The following is a 22,219-nucleotide window of genomic DNA, read 5'->3' on the forward strand; positions in this document are numbered from 1 at the left end:
AATTCGATTTTTCGACTCTTGAATTTTGTGTGCTGCTGGAGAATTGAACACTTGTGATTTGAAGGATTCCCACAGCAAAAAGAAAAAAAAAAACAAAAAAAAAACTCACACACACAGGTTCAAAACGCGGGGAATCTGTTCATGCATCCGATATCCCAGTGTCTGAAGATAGATAACATGACTGGGAAAAAGGTTCCTCCCAGTTGCCACGGAGCTTCGCGCGGTGTGATTGGTAGCCTTATGTTCTTGGAAGAACATGTGTTTGTTTACAGGCAGATGAGCAATTGCAGAAGCTAATCAGTTCTCCAACATGTGAACATAGCGTTCCTCTGTCACAGTACAGCCCTTTCTCTCATCTTCAACGAAGAAGGAACCAATAACTGCAAAACAAAATATCGCATATCATACAGTAACTTTCAGGTTGTAGAGTGGTTTCTCATGGATTTCTTGTGGGTTTGTGTTAGAACGGTAAATGAAATTTTGTATGTTAACATGGCCTGACAAATCGAAACTTGTTTCGTCCTTCATGAGTAAAATTAAAATATTTCCACAGTCCTTCTCCTGTAGTGCATGAACAGTTGAATCTTGTAGCCGCTGAAAAGAAGATCTTGGTTGAAGATTCATCGAACTGGGCGGTGTAGAAGCCAAAAAGTCAGAATGACACGGCATGGACTTCTTTCAACGGCTTGTCTCACTGCCGCTATGTTCTCTGGTGTACGCACTCTTTTTCCGCTGCCATCTCTCCTATTTCCTGCCGAACCAGTCACCTTAAAGTTTCGTACTTGACTTGATGGCGTGGGCTGATGGAACAGTATTACTACGACCAGGGCCGGCGCAAGCCCAAGTGCCGCCCCGTACGAGCTGCTAAATTGCCCCAACAGGTTAGGCAGATACTTCTTCAAGACATCCCAACGTCGAACGGAGGACGAGAAGAAGTCATACAAGGTTTTCACTGTCGAAAACATGGAAACAGCATATTTAGAAGATATAGGGGCATCGTTTACAACAAGATTCAATGAGTGACTGCTACATGGTACCTAAAATGCTCTCTTATTCATATCTGAAATTCTTTTCTGGAGACCAGACTTCTTTCCTTTCATGTTTGCTCCGTTGTCGTATCCTTGCCCTCTCATATTACACAGTAGGATTTTTTTATCTTCCAAGAACTTGAGTACGACCTGCGTCAAAGTGGAGCTTGAAGAATCGGACACTGGAAGAAATCCCAGGAAATACTCCCGAATTCGGACATCGTATAACCCGTCAAATCTTGTCTCCTGGACGAAACGTACCCCAACTGTCATCTGCCCAACTTTTGAAATATCTGGTGTGCAGTCCAGAATTATACTGTAATACTTTGCAGATTTCATCAATAATAGAATGTTGTTGGTTATAGATGATCCAATAAGATGAATTATTTCATTCTGTGTTTCTTTTCCAAAATGATGATGACCCTTGTTCTCACCTTGCTTTGTTCTGTGCAGGAGCTCCACCATCACAGTGTCGAACTTTCCGAATAATTCAACGAGATTCAAGAAGTTTCCGTTGTCAGGCTGAAAGAGTGTATCTATACTTCCTCTGGAACCGCGGGACTGCTACGGTCGCAGGTTCGAATCCTGCCTCGGGCATGGGTGTGTGTGATGTCCTTAGGTTAGTTAGGTTTAAGTAGTTCTAAGTTCTAGGGGACTTATGACCTAAGATGTTGAGTCCCATAGTGCTCAGAGCCATTTGAACCATTTTATACTTCCTCTCAAAGGCAGACATTGTCGACCCAGGAAATCAATTATTGCTATTAATCGCTCAAGAACATTTTTCCAATGTTCGCTTTCTGTATTCAGAAGCCTTTGATGATGGGCGTCGACAGTTTGTGACTTTTTCAGTCCCTCGGAAAACACGATCCACTTTTTATGTGAATTCAAATGCTCGGTAGACTTCCCGTGACTTTCAATATACGAAGCAAGGTTCCGCCAGTCACTTATACTGTTCTTTGCAATTTTTACTGTAGATGACGAAAAAGCAGAACACAGCATCCTTGCTCTTTGAGTACACCAACCAATGTCTATCTGCTTCTTCTAAATTCTTCAAAGAATAGCTGTAGTGCACAGGGCTGAAACGCCGGTTGTCCGCGTTTTTAGGACGTTCTTCAGCTTCCTTAATATGCTCGGGAGGGCCTCACATGACCAAAGTCGTTCGAACGCAGTCGGTAATAATTTCCGACCATCTTCCGGGATCTGAGTCAATTGTGTCTTCCGGTTTAGGCCCGCCTTCAATCCCTTCTCCGGTGGTGAGTTCCTCGGCTGATGTTCCTCCGGTATTTTCCGAATCGGGTCCCCTAATTTCAGTTCTGCCGGATGTTTCAATCTCGGAGCTTTCGTCACAAAGCATAACTTGAGTCCAGACGAGGTCTGTTGAACATGTTGTGGATGGCTCACCGTCAGCATTGCTACTGTATGCGGCGGTCGCACTACTGTGTTCGTCAACTTTCTGGTCATGTCCTCAAGATAAAGATGTAACTGCAGTAGCTCCACTAGTTTCTGTACTTTCAGGCTCTATTTTTCCACCTTAGCCGCTGCTAAGTCGTTCTCTCTTTGGTTTGAAATATCGTTGTAGTGCATCCTTTAGCTTCTTATCGTCATCTTCCGTCAGCGCCCGTCTTTTCCTATATTCACTGCCAGACAGTCTTTTTCTACCGTCGGACATGTTTCACTCCAGCCTGTAAAGAACGATTGCGTGAAACTAACTGTTGATGTCAGTGTACTAACTTTATTTGCAACACATTTCACAGGCAATTTCCTGGTATTCCACTGCACGTAAACGGAAAATTATATTACTCTAGGATACACTGTCCAGGAGATGATGTCATAAGAACTGAGCCGCGTGAAATTGAATTTCAGGCCGAATTTCACTACAGACGCAGGTGAAAAGGTCAAAGAGTGGAGCGGAAGACAATGGAGAGAGGAAGAATAAGGAGATGGAGTAACCTAATAATGTAATAAATACACACCCGGACATCGACGGGTACTAATGCTAGTCGAAATACATTAACTCACTGCACTGCGGTTGTTCATTTCAAAGAACTGACACTCGACATCTGTCGTAATTTTCATGTGTTCTTCTCTCGTGTCTGATTATTGAATAAGGGGTAACAAATTAGTCATCGCCGTATCACTTCACTTTTCTTCGCTTTATTTTCATTCTAGATATTGGGACGACGCGTGCTCATTTGCCGACTTGCCAATTTTTGAAGTAACAGATCACAAGAGAAATAAATTTTCCTATTCTGCAATCTTGAAGGAGAAAACTTCTAACTTATGAGTAACGTGTATGCGCAATACTAACTGGACGTTATATGAAAAGCACTTACCTATTACATTCCAAGTTGCAAGAAATTCGGACGCACCAATTCTTCTGTTCTTACCAAACGCAATGAAAGTGCTTCTTACCAATCTTGACTCCCTCGGCCAACTACCGAAACGAATTCTGTAGTTTTCGTTGTAGAGAACGCAACAATACCTATTGCCTGGAAAGGTGAAGTGGTGACGTGGCAGTGCCAGGACCTGACGAGGTACAGCGAGGCTACGGTTAAACTAGTGCTCAAGGAGAAGAAGCAAGAAGCTCACAATAAGTATGTGACCGATGATATGGATAAATGTATTATCAGACAGCAATTTCTATGGCATTACGAACAACAGAAAGAAATAGGAACTTCGCGAAAACTGCACAGCTTTTGTCAAACAGAAATGAGCTTCAAAGCTAGCAAGGAAACCCTTAGAAGCAATGTTCTGTCTATGGATTTTCGTTTTAGAAGGTGTCAAAATTAACGTTTTGTTTTGTGCGGACGAGAGGGCATTGTTGCTAAAAGACCTTACTTTCTCAGGTTTCCATCAGAATCAAAGCTACCAGTTGTTTACTAAGATGAAACATGGATTCACACGCATAATACAGTAAATAAATGTTGGCAAAGTGATAGTGTGCGAGTAGTATTGTCAAACAAAAGTGCCGGTCAGAGTTTAATTGTTGTTCATGCTGGCGGAGACAGGTGTTTCATGGCTCAAAAACCAAAACGACCGACTATCACTCAGAAACGGATTGCAAAAATTTTCAAAAATACTTCAGAACCCAACTCATGCCAGGCTTATTAGAAATATCTTTATTTCTTTTAATTACTCGCAGCGTATTTACCCATTCGGAATACTTCTAGCCATTTGTAGGTGTTGCACATGTTTGACTGTAGTAATGTTCAACCATTTTTTTCCATAATGCGGGAAGAATAAAACACTCGGAAACTGCCATTGAAGCGCTTAGCAAAATTGCTTAAGGCTTAACATGTAACTGCAGTACCGAACACTGCATTCGAATTTCCAAATTAGATTTCGTCTTCTGCCAAATTAGTTGTGAGTAAACGCACGGCGCTTAACAGGCTGGTAGCGCTCCACTCATAAGACTACTGGCTAGACTTGGCCACTGTTTCTATGTTTCGATACAGTGTATCGATACGTGGAACTGTTTCAGTGCTTCGGAACGGCTGTGGTTCACTGTTTCGAAACAGTGGTGTTTCATTCCGCCCCAGTCTCGGATAACCGGACTAGATTCGATCTCGAGCCAGACACAGAAACTGTATCATTATTTCAAAATAAGGCTGTTTCAGTCCACCTGTGCTTAGAACGGACTAATTGTATCGAAACAGTGATGTTTCATTCCGCTCTGTGTCGGACGAGATTCGGGCTCGGCACAGGTACTGAAACACAACATACCACTTCATGAAACACTTTCAAGAGTGTCGACATCTTTTTGACAAGCAATAGCATGAAGCTTAAGATATTCGAAAATAAAGCTTCGTTTCTAGCTGACTGTCCTATTCCGAAATGGCGTAACATCTGCTTTATAAACACTAACCAACAAATAATACAACGCATATTATTCACATTCAAAATAATAAATATGTGAAAATCATTGTTAAATTACACGTTTTTATAACATACGCTTCTCTGTTCATGTGCAGTAATCATATTAAGAAACGCAAGTAAGCCTACACCATTTTGAATAAAAAAGGCGTAGAGTGACAGTTATTAGACAGATACATAAATCTGATGTAGGTATAATTGCAAGCAATCTGTTTGACATATCACTGATAGTGTTATGGTGAACGGGAAGGGCTGGGAGGCATTGTGAATTTATAGTAACGGTTCGAAACACCTTCAAAGACAAAATTTTTTTCTGTTATATTTTGTTATTTATTCGAATTATTTGGCGTTATTTGTGAGTCTATAGTCACTGTGCCTATTATCCACAATGATTCCCTTTGTGTGCATGGAAATTAGCAGGATGGGTATATTACCCATACTAACGGAATGTGGGAATCCCAGTAGCATATCCGCTGTTTCTGCAGTTTGCTCCCATCTCCAGTTCCGTTCGTTGTGGTTCTTCTGTCTTCAGCTATGGCTGTCCTCAGCCAATTGAAAAGCATGAAAGTCACACGACACGAAAGCAGCGCATTTGCTGCAGGAAATACGAAACTGCCAAGACTTTCTGCGATATGATTAGCGCTCTCGCCCCTCATTTGTGTTTATATGGACATATACAGTAGACATTCAAGATGATAAAATGTGTAGGTTTATTAGGTTATAAAACACAAACTGTTTCAATGTTTCGAAACAGCGTATCGAAACATTTCATGGTACTGTTTCATTTGTTTCGAAACAGTTACGTATTTCAGTTTGCCCATCTGTAATACTTGCGTGTACGGCAGACTGCTTCCCCCCCTCTGTTCCTCCGGCAAAAGTACGACGGTGCTGCCACAGTGGCGAGGAAGAAATTAGTCGTCCTCCCTCCCCTTGTTCAACAGGGGCGGGCGGCAGGTTGTCGAGGCGCCATGCCACAGTTCCCGAAGCCGCTCCCTACGAGGTTTTATTTCGAATCCCCTCTTCGGCATGAGTGCTTAGTTTTTAAAAAAAGGGGTGGGGTGGCAGATTTGCCGCCCCTCGGAAAGTGCCGCCCCGTGTGGCCACACGTTTCGCACGTGCCGGCCCTGACTACGATGAATCTTGAACTTTCTCCGAAATTCACGCTGAGCGATCACTTAACCGTTGTTTTTATAAAATATCTTTACAGCATAAGCATATTGCCGTCATGTCCTGTTTCATTGTTGCAAACAAAGCTTTAAAGCAGACATGGGCAACCTTTGGTGACCCACAGGTCTGATTCACCATACTTAAGCTCGCGGGCCGCCTCGTCCCGTGGTGTGCTGTGACGTGACAGCAGCGCTTTTAGCGCATCAAGTCAGAACTATAGCGTCCGGGATATTAACCAACGCCACCTAGGTGGCGTTGTATCAACCCTCGCAATACCAAGAGGGAGGTTACCTGAGCCCACCATTTGAAAATATTGTAGGTACCTTTAAATTTTTGAAAAATATTTATTGTTTTTAGTAATTTCTTCTACCAGATTCCATAATTGTTCTACATTTTTCAGTAAAACTTAACGCAAAAGAACAAGTCTTCGTAGTGGATGTGATTCTTCACACCAAATACCATTCTTATTTTCAGGTTCAGAGCTCCTGTTACACATCAGTATGTCTTTAAGAAGTATGTTCTGAATAAAAATCTACGACAGCTAACGATGTTTAATTTTTTTAATTTTTTGTGGTAGTCAGAAGTACCCCATCCTTCGTAGTACACGTTAAAATGGAAAATGAGTTTAAAACTGTACTAAATGATATTTTCACGTTGTGGACCCTACTTACACATCAGTGCATTATTAAGTTCTATAATTAACAACAATTAACGAAAATAATTCTTTAACTTTTTGTGGTGGGTAAAAAGTAACCCCCCCTCCTCTTGGCAGTACACGATATGGAAAATGTGTTGGTAACGTTAGGGTTCATGTTTATGGGGTGAAGTACCGATATGAATGGCACTCCTTTCCCGATACGCCACGCCAAACAATCATGCTTCAAAACACGCGTTTTTGGAAGTACTTTCATTTTATGTTCACCCGATGTTCAGATGTCTCTTTACTTAAAACGTCTTACAACAGCTGTTTCAAAAATTACGTAAAAATTCTGCAATGCCTTTTTTGAATAAACAATATTCACGCCATATATAATTGTAAAATCTGAAGATGAGACGTCAGGTATCTTGAAATGACACCATGAAAAAATAAACACGTATAAAAGCAACGAGTTTGCAGCTTATTCACTGTACATTACCTTCAGTTTCAACTGTAGCAGTGTTCTAACACGTCTACAATGGACAAGAATGTTTCCCAATATTAATACGAGAAAGAACAGAAAAATAAAATACGGCATTGAGATAAGCAAACACAGTCGACGTGCCATTAGGACGGACTAAGTGATTTTTGATCACAGTCAAGTCATTCAAGTGTTTGAAGTTTATTGTGTTAATATCCAGAAACACCATTAGTAAGCAGTTTTTAAATAGTTTTAGAGAAATACGATGGCCAACTGATCGCACAGGGATGGGTTTTCTCTATAACACTAAATCAATTTAGCTGTCATATCTTTATTGATTTTAAATAGCGTTGTTTCATCGCTTGAACTTAGCATATTGGCTTTATTCTACAGAATCCAAACTAGAAAAATCCGAAACAACAGAATAGCAAATTGTCAAACCGATGATACTCGCCTTCACACGCTCAGTACGGACTGGTAATACTTGAGACTATTTTGCACATCACTGCTGTTGACAATAATACTGAGTGTGTGAGGGCCCCTCATCTCGCACTCTCACCCACAAATTTCTTCCGAGGGCCGGGTTGAAACCAATCGCGCATTCGGCCCGCTGCCGTCGGTTGCCCAATTGTGCTTTAAAGTTTATGAATGATTGGTTCCCACCAAACCAGTATAACTGCTGTTGCCAAATCGTCCGATTCGCTACCCCATACTACAATGCTGGTGCTGGCACAAGACTTTCGAAGCACACTCTTCAGTAAACATTGTTTGACATGGTACTACACGACTGACGATCCCTACGTATTTCCATGTTGACTCAACGACAATTACTATTCCAGTAGCCACAGACTCATCGAGATTAGAGCAGGGTTCAGTGAAAATATGTTACCTGGTCGGATGAATCGTGTTTCTTGTTGCACTGGGTCAACGGTCATTTCTCGACATGTTGAAGTGAACGGCTGCTCAAAACATGCACCACTCGACATCCACAGGATAGTGAGGCAGCATTACGGTGTAGCAGGACATTCACCTGGACTGCCATGGGCCGTGTGGTAGTAATCTAAAGCACCGTTACAGCTGTAGACTACATTAAACTTGTTGCGTGTCTCAAGGTCAGAAACGTGTATAAGCTGTTGGAGGACCATGCTAATAATCTTACGTTGATGTCTTGACCACCAATTCGCCTGGCCTGAAACCGATAAAACTCATCTGAGACACTGTCAGCCACCAGACACATGTCCACAAACCACCCGTTCTTAATTTACAAGAACTTCATGACTTGTGCGTAGTCATCTAATGCAGCATACTTCCACAAACGTATCGAGGACTTATCAAATCCGTACCACGCAGAATCGCTGCTGCACGACGTTCTAAGGGTGCATCAGCGAGCTATTGAGCAGGTATTCATGATGTTTTGGCACATCAGTGAATGCGTCGATACAGCTTCATTAAATTTCATGTGGACATTTTGAAATTTAGAAGTCAGACGAGCCAGGAATGGGGTTGGCGTACGACAGAAACTACTTACAATAACCACGAAGGAAGTTACGATCCTTAATTTGGATAAGTGGGAATTGAAAACGTTTTAAAGGGGTAGACCGAAATCCCTGAACAACTAATTTCAAATTTCTGCTGATATTTTGTTTCCCTGAAGCGCGTTAGAAGAAACTTGTAGACAAAGTCCGGAAATTGACCTGAAACTCAGCTATAACAAGATACAGTGCAAATCAACATATTTAACTGCAGATACCATAAACTGAAATAGAGTCGTTAAAACCACTGACGAGTATTTGCAACGACTGGATGCACACTCAAAGAAATAAATAAAAGATAAAAATCTGTCCTTTTGTGCGTCTGAATTAACAAGTGTGTGAATTGTGTGTGTGTGTGTGTGTGTGTGTGTGTGTGTGTGTGTGTGTGTGTGTGTGTGTGTGTCAGAGAGAGAGAGAGAGAGAGAGAGATTGATTTCACAGGCCAACGAAAATTTTTTTTTGAAAAACTTTGTTTACTATGATAGCTGATCTTTATAGATTTTTATGAGCTGGATCCAAATCCAGCCTTTGTTTGTTTTTTTTTTCGTTTGTATCACCCATAGTTTTAGAGCAATATGCTTTTTATTATATAGTACAAAAATCCTATGCTATACAGTAAACGGGGAAATTAATGGAAAGTTTTGTTACAACATAAGCATGGTTTGTATTTACAGTAAGCTACTTAAAACAATGTCTGTTGATACAGGTTTCACTTGTCAGCTGGAATTGGTTGTATTTTCTTTCTCTTAAGCATCTTGTGTAGCTTTCTCTACGATGAGTCGCTTGCTGAACTTCTCGGTGAAGTGACCAACAGTAGTCCCCCATTCTGTTGGTGTTCCAGCGGCCTTGCTGGCGTTTTTCCATCACTTGAATGTCCTGGTGAAGGAGCTCTTCTTGCTCCTCACTAACATCTCCCAGATTGTCCAGGAAGTAATCGAGGAGACTGTTCAGAAAGTGAACTTCTAGGCTCATTAAACATCCTAAAGTCTTAAACTTCTCTAACATTGTAGCTATAATAGAAACATTCTGGGTTTTCTCATGTCCTAAGAACTTTCTAAGGACTTGCTTGAATGATAACCATGCTTCTTTCTCCTTTAAGGTCATTGAGCATTCGGAGTTAACATCAAACATCAGTTTTCTAATGTCAGGTCCGACAAAGACGCCTTCTTTTAGTTTAGCTCCTGAAAGGTGTGGAAACTTGTGGCAGAGATACTTAAAACATGGTCCATCTTTACGCAAAGCCTTTACAAAACTGTTTCATTCGCCCTAACTTTATATGTAGAACTGGTAGGAGTACGTTTTTTGAATCTACAATGTTTTTGCGTTGAATTTTCTTCTCACCAGGTTTAAAGACTCCCTCACAGGCCAGTTCTTTCTACACCAGTGTTGATCCTTAGCCCTACTGTCCCATTCACAAAAGAAACATGGAAATTTGGTAAAGCCACCTTGCTGACCAAGGATTCTAACCAGGACTAATTATATAGTTTCATCTTTGTGCTTTTTAGTTTTTTAATTTCTGCGTGTTAATTTGGTATTTACTAGACACAGTTCTTGCGTTTTCGTTTGTGTCGGAAAGTAACCCGATTTTTTTACATTTTAGGAGTTGCTAACCAGGAGCGAATTATGTAGTCTGGATGCTTTGATACTTCAGTTTTTGAATCTCTGCCTTTTAATCTATTTTATTGGACATGTTTCTTGCCTTTCCGTCAAAATCTACAGTAGAGCCTGAGCTTGTGTCGATTGTCGTTTGTTTGTCTATGTAGTGTAGCGTAGTTTTCCAAGTTTTAATATCGACATGGACTGTGATTCCTGTGTGCGGATGAAAGCTGAGTTGTTGACACTTCGCAGTCGTCTCCAGGCTTTCTTGGCTTCAGTTACTGAGCTTGGGGCTCCAGTGAATGGGCACCACTTTTGTGGACCGCTCATGGGGATCCAATGAAAGTCCAGCATGACCGGTCCACACCAGTGTCCAGCCCGGTAACTGCTCGCACTGAGGTTGACCCCTCACCTGTGCTCGAGTAGGAGATCGCTTCAGGGCATGGCAGGTAACAGACTTTCCAGGGGTCGAACATAAAGCCTCTCCAGTTATTCTGACAAACAGGTTTCAATTGCTGTCTGTAGCCGACACTGTCGCTCAGCCAGACGCAGTCGCTTGTACTGTTTCAGAGGAAACCTCTCAGCCTGCAAGATTTTGGCAGTCACGAAGGGTGGGATTATTGTAGTTGGGCGCTCCAATGTTAGGCACGTTATCGGGCCGCTGAGGACAATGGCTGCTAAGGAGAGGAAGAAAGCCTATCTGCACTACATGTGAAAACCAGGTGGAGTCATTCCAGATGTGGAACGGGTCCTTCCAGATGCCATGCAGGCTGCAGCCAACTGAAGGTGGTGGCTCACATTAGTGCCAATGATGTATGGCGCTTTGGATTGGGAGGTATTCTCTCTGGTTTCGAGCGACTGTCAGTGACTAATGGCTGCCAGTCTTATTTGCAATATGAAAGCAGAGCTCACCATTTGCAACATAGTCGACAGGACCTATTGCAGACATCTGGTACAGAGCCGAGTAGAGAGCCTGAATCAGAGGTTCAGAGGGTTCTCCGACTGTGCAGGCTGCAGATTCCTCGACTTGCACGATAGGACCTAAACAGGTCAGGATTCTATTATACGCAGGAGGCGACTACACGGGTAGAGAGGGCTGTGTGGCGGGGACTGGGCAGTTTCTTAGGTTAAAGGGTCCGGGGAAACACAAGAACAGCTTCACAGGGTATAGAAAAGGAAGAACATAGATCTAGGAATCATTGGTATAACAGTTGTAAATTATCGTAGCTATGCTGGGAAAGTACCAGAGCTCCAAGCGCTAACAGAAATCACTGATTCTCCAATCGTTACAGGTACTGAAGTTCAACCGAATCTTTTGCGAAGGACTTAACGGCGTTCAGCAAGGGTAGGCTAAAGGGGTACGGTTGGCGGTGGCGTGTTTGTTCCTGTTAGAAGTAGTTTATCTTGTGGAGTAATTGGTAGATAATTTCCTATGAGTTAGTACAGATAGAGGTCGTTCACGGCAACCGGAATAAAATAATAATTGGATCCTTTTACCGACCCCACAACTCAGATGATACAATTGGTGAGAGGTCCAAAGAAAACTTCTGTCTAATTTCAAACACATACCCGACTCATACAATTATAGTTGGTGGTGAATTCAATTAACTCTCGATATGTTGGCGAAAATACATGTTTAAATCTGAGGTACGCACAAAACATCATCCGAAATGGTGCTAAACGCATTCTCTGAAAATTATTTCAAGCACTTAGTTCATTAGTCCACTCCAATAGTAAACGGTTATGAAAAAACACTTTAACTCTTGGAAACAAATAATACTGAGCTAATAACGAGCGGTTAGTGAACACAAGATCGTAACTCCCAAATGAATGAAAAAAATATCTACTCAAAAAAATAGCTAAAAATTCGATTGACAACGTTCCTGGGAGACAATATCCACTTCTCCCAAATTAACAATGTTCAGACTAGATGTGGCTTGAATTCAAAGAAATAGTATCGACAGCATCTGAGAGATTTTTACCAAATAAATTAACAAACGACGGAGCTGATCCCCGTGGTACACAAACGTGTCAGAACACTGTTGCAGAAACAGCGGAAAAAGCATGCCAAATTTAAACGAACGCCAACTCTCCGAGATTGGTGATCTTTTACAGAAGCTCGTAATTTAGCGCGGACTTCAATGAGAGATGCTTATAATAGTTTTCACATCGATACCTTGTCTCGAAACCCGACAGGAATTCCAAAGAGATTCTAGCTGTATGTAAATCACGATAACGGCAAGACCCAATGGTTGCCTTCTCTGCGCGATGGCAATGGAGATACTATCGATAGCAGTGCTGCAAGAGCATATTTACTAAACACAGCCTTCCGAAATTCCTTCACCAAAGAAGTAGTAAATGTTCCAGAATTCGAATTAGCAACAGCTGCCCCCATTAACTTAGAAGTAAATATCCTCGGAGTAGTGAAACAACTCAAATCACTTAATTAAAGCAAGTCTTCCGATCCATACTGCTTACCAAGTAAATTCCTTTGAGAGTATGTTACGTCATATTAAACCGCTCGCTCGACAAAAGATCCGTTCCCAAAGGCTGGAAAGTTGCACAGGTCACATCAATATTCAAGAAAGGTAGTAGGAGTAAGCCATTAAATTACAGGCCCCTGTCACTAACGTTTATATGTAGCAGGATTTTGGAAAATATGTGTTAAAACATTATGAATTATGTTGAAGAGAGACCTCTAAGAGACCGGTCTATTGACACATGGTGAACACGGATTTAGAAAATGTCTCTTTTTGAAACACAATTAGCTCTTTACTCACACGAACTGTTGAGACAAGGGATTTCAGATTACCAGAAGGCTTTCGTCACTGCCTTGACAAACGGCTTGTACTCAAATTGCGGGCTTATGGAATATCGTCTCAGTTATGTGACTGGATTGGTGACTTCCTGTCAGAGAGGTCACAGCTCTTAGTAATCGACAGAAAATAATCAGGTAAAACAGAAGCGATTTCTGGCGTTCCCAAAGGTAGTGTTATAGACCCTCTGCTTTTCCTGATTTACATAGACGTTTTAGGAGACAATTTAAGCAGCCGTCTTAGGTTGTTTGAGATTTGCTGTCGTTTATCGACTAGTAAAGCCATCAGAAGATCAAAAAAATTGCAGAACTATTTAGAAAAGATATTTATTTGGTGCGAAAATTGGCAATTGACCCTAAATAATGAAAAGTGTCAGACCATCCATGTGAGTGCTAAATGGAATCCGTTAAACTTCGGTTACATGATAATTCAGTCAAATCTAAAGGCTGTAAATTCAACTAAATACATGGGAATTACAGTTAGGAGCAGCTTAAAGTGGAAACAACACATAGAAAAGTTGTGGGGAAGGGGATCTAAAGACTGCGTTTTATTGGCAGAACACGTAGAATAGGCATTAGGTCTACTAAAGAGATCGCCAACACTACGCATGTCCGTCCTCTTTTGGAGTACCGTACTGCTGCACGGTGTGGGATCCTTTCCAGATAGGACTAACAGTGTGGTGTCACAGCCAGACACCACACGTCCTAGGTGGTAGCTTAAATCGGCCGCGGTCCTGTAGTACATGTCGGACCCGCGTGTCGCCACTGTGTGATCGCAAACCTAGCGCCACCACAAGGCAGGTCTCGAGAGACTGACTCGAACTCAGCCCCAGTTGTACGGACGACAGAGCTAGCGACTAGACGTACGAAGCCTTTCTCTCTCATTAGCCGAGGGACAGAATAGCCTTCAGCTAAGTTAATGGCCACGAACTAGCAAGGCGCCATTAGCCTTACAGTGATTGTAATTAGTCTCACTTGTGTTCACCATAGAGATGTACAAGAAGAAATTAAAGATAAGTATATGAGAAGCTCCGTTCTTTTCTTCATAGCATTAATTACGTATCCTGTTCCAGTACTTCACGCCCGTCTGCGTTAGTCTAGCGTGCATTAAGCCACCTCTATCTACAAGGTGTTGGCCCAGCTGCCGACACATCAAACAGAATACATCGAGAAAGTACAAAGAAGAGCAGCATGTTTTGTATTATCGAGAAATATAGGAGATAGTGTCACGGACATGATACAGGATTTGGGGTGGACATAATTAAAACGAAGGCGTTTCTCGTTGCTGCGGGATCTTTTCACGAAATTTCGATCACCAACTTCCTCCTCCGAATGCGAAAATATTTTGTTGATGCCGACCTGCATAAGGAGATACGATCATAGTAACAAAGTGATGATGACTGGTTTGCGGGGCGCTCAACTGCGCTGTTATCAGTGCCCATACAAGGTCCCAATCGTTACTCAGTCCAAACTCTCCACATTCATAAACGATGATGAAATGATGAGACATCACAAACAACCAGTCCCCGGGCGGAGAAAATACCCAACCCTGCCGGGCACTGCACTCAGGACCCCGTGATCCAAAGGCAGCAACGCTAGCCACTAGACCACGAGCTGCGGACATCGTAACAAAATAAGGTAACTCAGACCTGGCACGGTAAGATATAGGCGTCAGTTTTATCCGCGCGTTGTCCCAGAGTCGAATAATAGAGAATTATTGTGAAGCTGGTTCGATGAACCCTCTGTCAGGCACTTAAGTGTGATTTGCAGAGTTTTCATGTAGATGCAAATGAGAAATTATTCATTTGTTAAAATTCAAGGCTGAAATGTGTAACACCAAGGCATATCCTCGATATTATTAACCAATTACGATTATCATTGAAGAATTGCATCGGTGTGTCTGAAGTTGCCTCAGTACCGTTACTTTATTAGTAACAATTATTGAATATGACCTCCAAGCACGCTTCTGAGATTTTGAGTCTCACCACTGGTGCAAGTCTGATCTGCCGTGAGACTTCTGGGAAGTCAGTCACATCAAATGTTGAATTTAACCTCTCATTTCGTTTCTGTGTACTTGATGGGTAAAGCATTTTTGGTAAAAATAGGTGACCAAAGAGCTTTTACCTCAAATACCAGTTTCAAGTGACTGAGCTGAAAATATTTGGAAACCATTCTTTGCATCAGACGCATATGGCACTTTCTTTTAACACATTTTAAAATTTGCAGGCGTACTTTCATTGCAGTTTCCAAATGATGATGAATTCTAGATTGAACAGTTCTAAACACCAAAAAAAGTTTTGCATCACCCCAGTTCCCAGAACTCCTTAAGATAGACGTTGACTGTGGATATCGTATCACAGACACAGCCCCTTTGACTGTTCAGATATCCGGGTTCCCGGGTTCGATTCCCGGCGGGGTCAGGGATTTTCTCTGCCTCGTGATGACTGGGTGTTGTGTGATGTCCTTAGGTTAGTTAGGTTTAAGTAGTTCTAAGTTCTAGAGGACTGATGACCATAGATGTTAAGTCCCATAGTGCTCAGAGCCATTTGAACCATTTTTTGTTCAGATATCACTAAACCCGCCCAAAGATGTAAACAAACATGCATGAGCAGCGCCTATTAGACGGAAGGGGTCCGATAGCAGATCAGTTCCTGTCATTCCAGCAGGAAGGAGGTACACGGCTCGTCTTGTCTGTAGTTCAACCATGCCTAGACGCTCAACACCGCAGTTCCATCGCATCCGTATTGTTACTCTGTGACAGGAAGGGTTCTCAACAAGGGAAGTGTCCAGGGGTCTCGGAGTGAACCAAAGTGACGTTGTTCGGACATGGAGGAGATACAGAGAGACAGGAACTGTCGATAACCTGTTCAGGCCGCCCAAGGGCTACTACTGCAGTGCTAGCTACGGAGGAACCCTGACAGCAACGCCACCATGTTGAATAATGCTTTTCGTTCTGCCACAGGACGTCGTGCTACCACTCAAACTGTGCGCAATAGGCTGCATGATGCGCAATTTCACTCCCGACGTGCATGGTGAGGTCCATCTTTGCAACCACGACACCACGCAGCGCGGTACAGATGGGCCCAACAACATGCCGAATGGAGCGCTCAGGATTGGCATCACGTTCTCTTCACTGATGTGTGTCGTATATGCCTTCAACCAGATAATTGTCGGAGACGTGTTTGGAGGCAACCCGGTCAAGCTGAACGCATTAGACACACTGTCCAGCGAGAGCTGCAAAGTGGAGGTTTCCTGCTGTTTTGGGTGACATTACGTGGGGCCGACGTACGCCACTGGCGGTCATGGAAGGCGCCGTAACGGTTGTACGATACGTGAATGCCATCCTCCGACCGATAGTGCAACCATATCGGCAGCATGTTGGCGAGGCATTCCCCTTCATGGACGATAATTCGCGCCCCCCATCTTGCACATATTGTGAAAGACATCCTTCGGGATAACGACATCGCTCGACTAGAGTGGCCAGCATGTTCTCCAGACATGAACCCTATCGAATATGCCTGGAATAGATTTAAAGGGGTTATTTGTGGAAGACGTGACCGACTAACCGCTCTGAGGGATCTACGCCGAATCGCTGTTGAGGAGTAGGACAATCTGGAAGAACAGTGCCTTGATGAACTTGTGGATAGTATGCCACGACGAATACTGGCTTGCATCAATACAAGAGGAGGTTTTACTGGGTATTAGAGGTACCGGTGTGTAGAGCAGCCTGGACCACCACCTCTGAAGGTCTGTCTATATGATGGTACAACATGCAATGTGTGGTTTTCATGAGCACTAAAAAGGACGAAAATAATGTTTTTGTCGATATATATTCCAATTTTCTGTACAGGTTCCGGAACTCTCGGAACCGAGGGAATGCAAAACTTTTTGTTGTGCGTATTTTCAATTACAAGTATCCTGATGTCTCACGGCAGAGAAGTCAGACTTACACCAATCTCTCTTCCTGGTGAGATTGAAAATCTCAAAAGTGCATTTGGAGGTCAGATTCAAAAATCCTTACGAATAAACTAACGGTACTGGGACAACTTCGACACACTGACGCAGTTCTTCAATGATATTTGTAATTAATTGACAATAGACTGGATATGCTTTGACGTTAGACATTTCAGTCTTTACTTTCAACAACTGAATCATTTATCAAGGTAATTTTCCCCACTTGCTTAGAGTTTAATGTGTACTTCGTACCACACAGCTACCTGACAGCAATTTCCCAATAAAAGAACTTTCTCAATAATTTCGAACACGGGTCTCTGACACCGTGTGATTGCATTTAACTGTGATGCCGAGTCTCGATTTCCCGAATTTATTGCTTATAAGTCACATGTGAGCTCATTTTGCCCCTCAAACTGGCATGGTCACACTTTCAATGAAAAAGACCTCAGCAGCTTCCATAATTGCAGTGAATATACAAATGGTCTGCAAAAATGGCCTCCGCAGTTGAGTGTCTCCAACGATTGATATAGAGCAGAGATTCCAGCATTTTAGCTGACCCCTTTCCACCACATTGAATTTTTAACGCTCAAGACTAGGCTAGATTAGCTGTCTTGCAAGAAGGCGAGCATCACGGAAAGGTTTCCCGTTGAAATTCGATGAGAGTACGTTCCAGGGAAAGTTGGACAACTTATTACTTCCTCTCACATACATCTAACGATATTACCACAAAGAGAGATGTCGGGGAATTGGAGTTAATACGGAGGTTTACCGACATTCTTCCCACGCCGCATTCGCAATTGCAACAGGGAAGAGTGGATCAGGTAGTTATACCGGAAGTACCCTTCGCCATAAAATGTTTGAGCATACGACCCACGAAACATGGTGTAGTGTATGCATATCAGAGTAAATGCCCCATCTTCTACCCTGGTAAACGTTAACGAGAACTACTGGTGCCCATTTTACGTGTAAATTTCTCTTGTTATCTTTGTGATTATCACGCGATATTTGTGCTCGAGAATTTAATACATTTTGTGACTTTATTGGAATGCAGGCTCTTAGAATTTTGACCGCAAAGCTCTCCTGAATGCGCGATATCTAACGTAACAGTAACATCACTCATTGTAATTTGGCTTTCTGCTGTGCTCTCGTACTCACTGAACATAATCGTGACAAGACGTTCAGCTGTTATTTCCACCCTCCCATCCCTCCCCCCCCCCCTCTCTCTCTCTCTCAGTTCAACTCGGTAAAGCCGACAATCAATACTCACGACCGGTCGAGGCAGAACTTTACAAGCGGTTTCTTTCGTGCGTGAAAGATACTTCCAATAACGTTCAGCCTGGCATCTGCCTTTACCACTTTTCAGAAGTCTGTTCAGACTGAAATTCATCGATGAGTTCCAGAGAGGGTTATTTCAGCATAAAAACTGTTCGCTCAGAGCCGAGGCTGGTCTCGCTTGTGACAGTGTTTGCACATTGATAACGATAAATTTAGTGCAGTTTGTCACGAAGTCTTCAGTCAAAGTACATGTGTGTTCTGGTCTTCCATAAACAAATACTTTGTTAACTAGGCGACGGTGCGCAACTGTATTTGAGACTTTCCAGTGGTCAAGAAAAGGGGGCACCAACTTGGCCTCCGCCGTCTGAGGCCATCTGGACCTCCTCAGAGAGCTTAAACCTGGCCTACTTGGCAGGATTCATGTTGGTTAGAACAGTTACCATAACACGACACAAATAAATATTGTATCATCCTACAAGGAACGGACGTGAGTGTGATGGGCCTGTAATTGTGTGCATGCGTTCTGTGATTGCTTTAAAGGTTATAACGACCTGCATCTTTGCAATTATATGTGACGTTGCGCTGTTTAGGTCACCTACAGTTGTTGGATAAAAATATGGAAACACCTCGAGAATTGCATTCTTGAACGTGAGTACAGATGTTAACAAAGCTTGCAGAGACGCTGTTGTTAATGGCTACGAGCGGCACCTGATCGATGTCCTCAGCACGTTTTAAGTGTCAGTCACAGTCGAAACTACGTTTTGCGTAGTTTTGAGTGCGTTATGTCAGAGTTAATTGGATTCGAACGAGGGAAAATTGTTGGTGCTTGCATGGTGGGTGTTTCCGTAACCAACGTAGCCGGTCAAGGAAGAGCATTGTGACGACAGCTCCAAAAGTCAATGCAGAATTGAACGTTGGACTGGCAAATCCTGTCAACACCAAACCATCACCTAGGGAGCTCCATAAGCACGGAACTGCATGGAGAGCTGGAATTCAAAGCCACTCATAAATAACGCAAATGCCCGTTACCGTAATCATAACATCCGCGCTTTGAAGCAATGGAAGGAAGTTATTTCATCGGATAGTCTTGTTCGCAGTTTTTCCAAGTTCACGTCGAGTTTACGTGTATCATACGGTTTCCCAAGCCTAAGATGCATACTGCTTGATGCCAAGAGTGAAACATGGTGGGGATTCAAAAAATGGCTCTGAGCTCTATGGGACTTCTGTGGTCATCAGTCCCCTAGAACTTAGAACTACTTAAACCTAACTAACCTAAGGACATCACACACATCTATGCCCGAGGCAGGATTCGAACCTGCGACCGTAGCGGTCGCGCGGTTCCAGACTGGAGCGCCCAGAACCGCTCGGCCACACCGGCCGGCGCGGGGATTCAGTGATGATCTGGGCGGCCATATTGGGGTGCTCCATGGGGCACAGTTACTCCGCAAGGTCATACTACTGCGAAGGATTATGTGACCATTTTGGCTGATGAGCTCAGTCCCTTACCACAATGTTCCCACCATTATAATGCTGCGCTCCAAGACGAAAGGGCGCCTGTTCATATAACTCTTGATGTGGTTTACGAACACAGGGGTAGCGTACCAATAGGGACAAGAAAATAGGTATGAAGGGCGCCAAAACAGAAATAACAATCACCCATTTATTGCACCATTACACACGCACATCATGATATATGAGACATTACAATTGTCATACTTAAATCTATTATAACAAACAATATGTATCACGAACGGCCAAGTAATAGCTACCTGAAACATTTTAATACTTGGAACAGTACACCAGTGATCAGCAAATTAAAAAAAAAAAAAACAATAACATGACAAAAAATACAATACTTTAAGAAAATTACATCATATGACTATGAGCTTAAGGTCTTTCGGTAATTAGCAGATTACGAAACAGGTAAAGGGGCATGTGCCACTATTAAATCTTCCGCAATTACACTACTAAATTTCTCAGTGCCCAAGTTGCAATTAACGCAACAAGAATTAAATCATTTAAGTGATAATGTTACTTAATAATAATAAAATCATGGTACTCCACGGCTCCGAGCACACAGCCCCATACAAAATGCAACACAACCACAGTGACCCGGCGTACTACCAGAACCACCAGGCAGTAAACCAAAATCGTACTAAGCCAAAACAAGGACCGACTTCTAAAATAACGACACCTAGCCCGGGCCGGACAACAGACCAAATGCCGGGATATCCATAAGAAACCCCGGCCAACTTAATACCAAAACAACAATTTATGAACAATATGCAAAACACAAGACCTCTCAGTCCAAAGGCTTCCGTTTAGTCGCGAAGGTGGCTCCGACCCGCCTGCTGAGGTGTCAAGCGTCGTACAGAGTGCCGAATGAAGCTCAACCTTCGTTAACGGAGAGCGGAAGCACCACAAGACAAAATAAACTCCAATTTAACTGCGCAAGGCAAACTCTAGGGAGTGCCACTCGAAGACTATGCACTTGAAGATCAAACATAAAGCACCCAAATTAGCGTGCCGCTGAACGACGCACTTCCATCACCAGCGTCTAGTAGAGTACGGAGAGCAGCGTATCCCATCGATATACATCCATGGGACGGTAAACGAGGATAGCAATCCCAGCGGCGGAGCGACAGGAGGACGAAATGACATCCCGCCGCACATTGAAAGGTATTTCAAACACAGGCTCGACAAACTACAACAGGTGAGATTTTGCTCCCCTTGCGAATCAAGTTAAACGGCACACCACGCCGCTGTCCACACTATTAACCGTAAAATCACGGTCCCGCCTTCCGATCGGGCCCCACTCGGCGTCCAGACGCAAACAACCCCAGCCGAGCCGAACTGTCTCCACGCCAAGCAGCCACCACTTCCCTCCTCACACGCCTCCAGCTAAGCTGTGGCCAGCGATCACACACGGAAACAACCGCCTAACGCCAAATCGCCGTCTCAGTGAAAACTCAGCACTAAGATCGATACGAACTTGGAAATAAGCGAGCACCGTAACAGATGGCTCTGAGCACTATGGGACTTAACATCTAAGGTCATCAGTCCCCTAGAACTTAGAAATAATTAAACCTAACGAACCTAAGGACATCACACACATCCATGCCCGAGGCAGGATTCGAACCTGCGACCGTAGCAGTCGCGCGGTTCCGGACTGAGCGCCTAGAACCGCGAGACCACCGCGGCCGGCAGCACCGTAACAACTCTCATTGTCCAAAACTGGTTTTGTGATGAAATGCCACGTCTCCACTGGGAACCACAAACACCAAATATCGGTTGTTTTGAAGAGAGGTGTGCGTGATCGTTGTCCACCTCCATCATCGTTGCCCCAACTTGCCACTATTCCTGGAAGAGTTGCATAAAATTTCTTTGGAAACTGTACGGGACCTGTATTTATCTATTCAGAGGGACTGGAAGCAGAGTACGAACGTGTTTGTCTCAAATGGCTCGAAGCACTATGGGATTTAACATCTGAGGTCATCAGTCCCCTAGACTTAGAAAAACTTAAACCTAACTAACCTAAGGACAGCACACACATCCATTCCCGAGGCAGGATTCGAACCTGCGACCGTAGCAGCAGTGCGGTTCCAGACCGAAGCGCCTAGAACCGCTCGGCCACAACGGCCGACACGAACGGGTTTCCTACACCATATTGGGCATGGTAATGTGTTGTGGTTTTGGTGTTTATATACTTTTGTTCCCCTGTGTATCAACTTTTAGCCTGCATTTATATCGCTGCTGTCTGTCTGCAACATGAACTGTCGCATGACTGCTGCTGGAAGATATGATCATTTCCCTAGAATCTGACACGGAATCCAACGGGCACGCCGATATGCCAAGTGCTTT

General features: G+C 43.3%; 1 protein-coding gene across 1 annotated transcript in view; it reads right to left on the minus strand.

Moving 5' to 3' along the window:
- Positions 1-22,219, minus strand: part of LOC126252451 (solute carrier family 22 member 7-like) — a 105,863-nt gene that overhangs the window by 10,531 nt on the left and 73,113 nt on the right. The window lies entirely within an intron of this gene.

Source organism: Schistocerca nitens, chromosome 4 (assembly GCF_023898315.1).
Source record: "Schistocerca nitens isolate TAMUIC-IGC-003100 chromosome 4, iqSchNite1.1, whole genome shotgun sequence".
Classification (NCBI taxonomy): domain Eukaryota; kingdom Metazoa; phylum Arthropoda; class Insecta; order Orthoptera; family Acrididae; genus Schistocerca; species Schistocerca nitens.